Source organism: Triticum aestivum, chromosome 2A, assembly GCF_018294505.1.
Source record: "Triticum aestivum cultivar Chinese Spring chromosome 2A, IWGSC CS RefSeq v2.1, whole genome shotgun sequence".
NCBI lineage: Eukaryota > Viridiplantae > Streptophyta > Magnoliopsida > Poales > Poaceae > Triticum > Triticum aestivum.
In genome coordinates, this window is record NC_057797.1 from 301,573,094 (window position 1) to 301,579,795 (window position 6,702).

The following is a 6,702-nucleotide window of genomic DNA, read 5'->3' on the forward strand; positions in this document are numbered from 1 at the left end:
CCACTTGTCCTAACCAAGCCACTCGATAAGATTTACTTTTTAGGTGTGAGTGAACAAGTCTGGTACCAGTTTCACTATTCTTTCATTTCACATTGAGTGACACAAGATACATCCTCAACTTTGGGAAAACGCAGCTTGGTATTGTTTATCTCATTTCTTACTCACCTTTGCTCGAGTCTTGTGATGGATAGGCAAAGCACATCATCTCTGGTCTACAACGACGACGACGAGTTCGATGCCATGAAGAACTTCATCGACACCAAGATGGACAAGCACATGGAGGAGCTCAAGGCCCTCGTAAAGAACCACAAGAGGTCTTCCTCATCTTCAAGAAGACGCTCTAGTGCAACGACTCTCGACCTACCATCTCCGGCAAGTACACAACGGCGTCGACACCGAAAAGACCACGAAGCTCAAGGCCATCAAAGGTGTACCAAAAGAACGGAAGAGCAGCCTTCCGAGAGCATGTTGGCTTCTCTGTCAACCCCATGCACACGGGCCCTCGACCCCCGTGCACACGGCCTCCGACATCCCCTTGCGCACGGGTTACAGAGCCGTGACATCAACACCAAGACTACGACTTCTTCAACACCTTTGGCATCTTCGCCAAGTGATTTCAAGGCATCTTCGCCTTCGGATGATGTGCCATCTTCGGCCTTCATCCATGACGAGAGTGATGATGTGCCATCTTGGGCCTTCATCCACGGCAGTAGTGATGTTGTGCCATCTTCAGCCTTCATCCACGACGAGAGTGATGATGTGCCATCTTCGGCCTTCATCCACGGCAAGAGCGATGATGTGCCATCTTCGGCCTTCATCCACGGCAAGAGTGATGTTGTGCCATCTTCGGCCTTCATCCACAACAACAGTGATGATGTGCCATCTTCAGCCTTCATCCACGCCAAGAGTGATGATGTACCATCTTCGGCCTTCATCCACGGTGACGACTACGAGACGGTTGAGCATGGGATTTTCCCTTCGACCACGGTGACATATGATGACTTGAGTGTCTTTTGCTACCATATTGAGAGTGAGAGTGACTCCACCACTAGCTCCATATATGATGAGCTGCCCCAATTCCTATGTGAGGAGAGCCAACACCACCACCACTTGAGTGATTTGAGTGACTCCACCATATGTGACACCGTGCGCATGGGCGTGTACCGTGCCCACGGGCCTCATGGACCCTGTGCGCACGGGCTCCACTTACCCCATGCGCACAGGGCCCCCTGAGTGTTGCTGCGGGCTTTGCCCATGTAATCCCCATTTCACCCCTGCTTACCCCTTCATCCCTTGGACCTATATATACTCCTTCCCCTCCTCCATTTAGACTTAGCTAAGAATATATCTAGACATTAGAGCTTAGCTCATGTATCTCCCCTTGTGGGTTTCCTCTTGAGAGACAAGACTCCATTGGAGTTCAAGGCCTCCATTGGAGAAGGATCCCTAGGATCGTCAAGACATTCCCCATGTGAATCATCAAAGCATCATCTCCTTTGGATTTGAGATGAACTCTACCCTGTATCTTTCCTTTTACTGTTCATGTACATTGTGGATCTTGTGTGTTTGATTGTCTAATGGATGTGTGATTTGGACTTGTTCTTGAGTGTTCCTCCTCTTTCCCCCTTGTGTTCTTCTTGTTCTTGGGGATTCACCCTCCAATTCGTTAAAGATCTCCACTTAGGGTTCCCCCTACAACACTAGTGGATGATCATCTACCTCGGTTTGCACAAATTTGGACTCATGGAGTAAGCCAGTGATTACCTCCCGACAGCTTTCTGATGGAAGGGAACATGGTGATTGACCTCTGCAATGGCCAGAAAATCATGGTTGAGGGGCAGAACAGGGTGCATCACAACATCGCTATGCACCACCCGATCTTGAGGACCCAACTCGATGGTCATCCCCATTGGGATGTAGGGGACGACTTCATCGGATAGTTCACCATGGCTGAGGGGGAGGGTGCTCATGAGCTCGGGTGGTGAAAGGCAGAGTACTGATAGAGGAGGGAGGCGTATCGGCACCAGCCTTGGTTTTGGATCTCCACACTCCTTTTTCGATTGTCCCTTCTTCCAACAGGAGGACACCATGTGTCCCACCGATTGCATGTACCACATCGGACGGTGGAGGAGCAATCAGAGGCAGGTTGCTTGAATCGGAAGGGGATAGCTGAGTTAAGGCCAGTCCTAATATTATTTCATCTATCAGACGACTTGACCGGACCTGATGGGGGAATACACGAAGAACTAGACAAGGCATTAGTATCACCCTCCAATTGAGATGATTTGACGTGATCCTCATCCATAGTATCATAATTTGGACGACAGTTTCCTGGCGTCCAGATATTTTCTTTCCAAGAAATGGGTTTCCACCAAAGATGCATACATCTAATCTTGCCACAATAAATAGGCAAATGTCCCAAATAAAAACAATTTCGGCAGAAGAATTTTGATGGGCAAGAAACTACAAAATGCCTATCAGAGAGGCATAAATTGCAAAAATGGCCCATCAACGCAATTGGGCCTTGGTGTCTGAAAGGTCAATGTTTGATTTTGATTATAATTTGCAAATTGGCCCATCAGCACAATTTTGATGGGCAAGCAATAATGTTTTTATTTGTTGATTGTTATTTTGATTGCTAGAAATGCTTGTTGGAAGTGATTGCTTATATGAATGCAATGTTTGATTAAAATAGATTTCACCGGAGAATGACTAATAGTTTTATCAAGTTATTTCTGAGAGCGATAAAACTTCATCAACTATTACGAGGCAAGTTCACTTTGACCATATGTTTATACCTATATTTTATTGCATTTAGTGTCACCACTTCAACAATTCGTCCAGTAGTTATACTGAATCTTGTAGTTGAGTAGAAGCATGAGGTAGGAACCCACACCCCTATTACTAAGCCATGGGAACATTGTTTATCTTTGTTATGCTATGGTAGACGAGGATTGGTGTGAGTGTTCGTCAGTGGTGTGAGAAGGAGGACTTTACGTCAATGACGACAACTTCAAGATGGCATCTACAAGGCCTACATTTTCAAGACCTCAAGACCTCGAGACACGAGACAAGAATTCATTACACACTACTTGGTGGAATGGTTGGAGGTAGCTGGGGATTTACTAGGGGAATTACCTAATATGAGTTGGGGAAGGCTGGTATGCGGAAAGTTCCACCCAAACTCAAAGAGACGAATGAATACTTCATGCCCGGAAGCTTACCTGTGCAGCCACAAGTCATTTATGGGCTCTGGCTTGGTTGATCATCTAGTGACTCTGACTGGTCCAGTGCTACGAGAGGTAGATGAACGGTAAGGTTGGATGGGCACTGGCGGTAGTTAGGGAAACTCTTTGAAAGACCATGTTCCGGTCATCTTGTTCTCGAACACCATGCAATGCGAGAACGAAAAAGGAGGGATTGAATCTTATGGGTAAAGTGCACAAACTCTGCAGAGTAAAATCTAATCGATTAGCCGTGCACAAACTCAAATCGTCCGTAACATAAAGGAGGACTTGGATCTATGTGGGAACTCTCAACACCATACCAATAATTAATTGTGAGCAACTAATAATTATGGGCTATGGGACATCGATGTGCTTGTTGCTCAAATAAAATAGGAAGCCTCATGGTGGTGTCGTGCCGGGGCGAAATATTTTTGTAATGTAATGCCGCGAGAGTGAGGATTGTAACTTGACCGATGGCCTCGACTCTAAAACCTTCTTCTTATTCAATGAAAATGGCAAGCATTTTGCCTTGTCCCAAGATCGGTACATATTTGAAAAGTAAAGGTTCCCTTGCGAATCAAAATTTTCATGTGGTTTGTCCACAGGCGGGTGATCCTTACCAAAGATAATCTGCTAAAGCTACGATGGGTAGGTAGTGCACGGTGTTGTTTTTGTGATCAAGACGAAACAATACAATGCCTCTTCATAGATTGCCCTCTCGCGAAATTACTTTGGCGAACCATTCATATAACCGTTAACATTACACCACCAGCTAGCATTGATGCGTTGTTTGGGACGTGGCTAACTAGAGTGCAACCTGCTATTGTGTCATGTATTCGGATTGGAATATGCGCACTACTTTAGGCTATATGGAACTGCAGGAACGATATGATATTTAACAGACAAAACACTTTAAATTTCTTGTAGGTCATTTTTAGAGCTACGACATGAATCCATACGTGGTTGTCACTCACTTCTATGGACTCCAGTGAGCATTTGGCTACTGGGTGCAACCAATGGAAGATGGTAGCACGGGCTATCTTCAACCGGTTTGGATGGCGGTCTCATAATAGGATAGGTATTTAGTCATTTTGTCCTATTTTCCAGCCGGTTGTGGCTATGATTTTACTTTGCTTTATTTTTCTATTTGCTCGGTTTGTGAGCTGTACTTGAATATCAGACCTTGTTATTTGCTTCCACTTTTTTAATAATATGGCCGCATGCATCTTTCGGATGCAGAGGCCGGGGGTAATCCTCCTTTAAAAAAAAGTTTTTTGCCTTGTTTCAAAAAAAAAACAAAGGAACGCCGTAGCTGAGATTTTGCGCGAGCTCATGTGTGCAGGAAGCGTCGACAATGAGCGGCGGTGCTACGAGGCCGCGTGACGGTGAGATAGTGTTGTTGTTGTGGGCGGGTGGTGGGTTGCATCGACCAGATCAGCAGTTGTGCAGCATGCGCGAAGCGCGGCCTGTGAGCCGCCACGGACAAGGTCAGAGGAAATGTGAGTGAGGCTAGCTAGCCATGTTAGCAAGGGACGCGGACATTTTAGCCGAGATCCAACAGCCAGAGGAAATCAATCTACGGCTCGCCTAGCATCGGTCATTGATGATGAGATGCAGACCTTCTTTTGAAGGTAACGAGTGGAAAAAGAAAAGAATATCCATATCACATTTCGGCCGACAACAAATTATATGCATATGGCCTTCTCGATAAATCATGAGTGAACATGCAGCAACGCGAGGTTGATATTTCAACTTCCCATTCCCATATGATTCGTGCAGTTTGAATACATCAGGCGTGTGTAATGAATTCCATGCACCGTATACAACTTGTATGGCTTGCAAATTACCTCTGGCCTTGCTAGCAGACAGCCCAAAATGCAGCTTCACGCATTGAAAGGAGATGCGCATTAACTATATGTCAATCCCAACAACTATGTGCACCATGCTCCCCTCAGTCTTCTTTAATGCATGGCTTGCTAGTTTCCGCTGCCCCGCACAAGCTCCACACCTCTCAAGGGCCGGATCCTCTAACTTAGAGAAGGGAAGTCACGGTGCTACAATGCTCATCTAGTATAAAATGAAGAAGGAATGTTACGGGCTATTAGCAGGTTATTTACTTTTGGTAACTACTATATATATAAAAAATCCAAAATTAATTTTATCTCGCCATCAACTTGTTTGTATGTAATTACTATGAACGTGTATACTAGATCTGTAATTTAAAAATTAATTTAAGTTATTTTAGACTTAATTGTATGGATTAGTATAAGAAAAGTTAAGGTACTGTAGCTTCTATAACATTCCTTCTGTATGTTAGAGGATCCGGTTCCCACCTCTCAATATCTCACAACAGTTAATTGACTCCTCAAGCATCTCTACAACGGACACAGCCATGAGGTTGTGTTTTTTAGCAAAATTCCTAATCTCGGGCTGGCCTTCATGAGAGCTTATGTTCTGTTCGAGGATACCAACCACCCAAGAAGGCTGAGAAGCAGTAAATAAATACTCCACTAATCCATACTCTCAGAGCACTTAATTATCTAATATCTTAATAAAAGGGAAAATAGAATATTTAACCGTAAAGTTATTTACCCAAAACTATCACACTTGGGGCTAGGATAACAACTTGATATCACATTTGAAATAGAGCACAAAAAAACACCAAAAATGTGCCTAATTTGTAACGCGAAGCACTGATAATCTGATAAGCTTGCAAAAACAGCGAAACTGACAAGTTGAGCCCACATGTCAGGCTGATGTGGCGATGACTAAATGCTTTGACCAACTGATGTGGCAAATGAGACCCCACCTATCAATGACTAGACGGTCATCTTCTTCCCATATCTCTTTCTTTGAGGCATTCCATCGAACGGCTTGTGGGTGCTAATCATTTTCATCTCGCTGGAGAGAGTGAGCAGCGCTAGCACGTCCGCCTCTCCATGGAGTGCCGGCGGCCGCGCGCCGGCCAACGAGCAACGGCCAGTCCCGCCGCACCGGCCGACGAGCAGCGCCCAGCCCCGCCGCGCGCCCACTCCGACGAGCAGCGCCCAGCCCGCCGCACGCCCAGGCCGACAAGCAGGAGTCCGCCTCTCCATAGAACACCGACGACCACGTGCTCAGGCCGGCGCGCCGGCCAACGAGCAGCGCCCAGCCCCGCCGCGCGCCCAGGCTAACGAGCAGTACATGATTGGCCACGGACGGCGGCGAGTGTGCAGGCCGGCCCGCCGGCCAACGTGCAGCTCATGGCCCCGCCGCTCGCCCAGGCCGACGAGCGGTATAGGATTAGACGCAGACGACGGCGAGTGTAAGCGCGGTAGCGGGAGAAGTTGTGACGGCGGCCGCCGTGTCCGCTTGTTGTTCGTGGCAGGCTGGAGTCGCGGTGAGGCGTTGTAGTCAATGGTGAGTCCGGTGGCTCGTTTTTTGAATTTTCTCGCCGTGTTCCTCCATGGCAGGCAAGCTCCAGTGTCCGCCATGG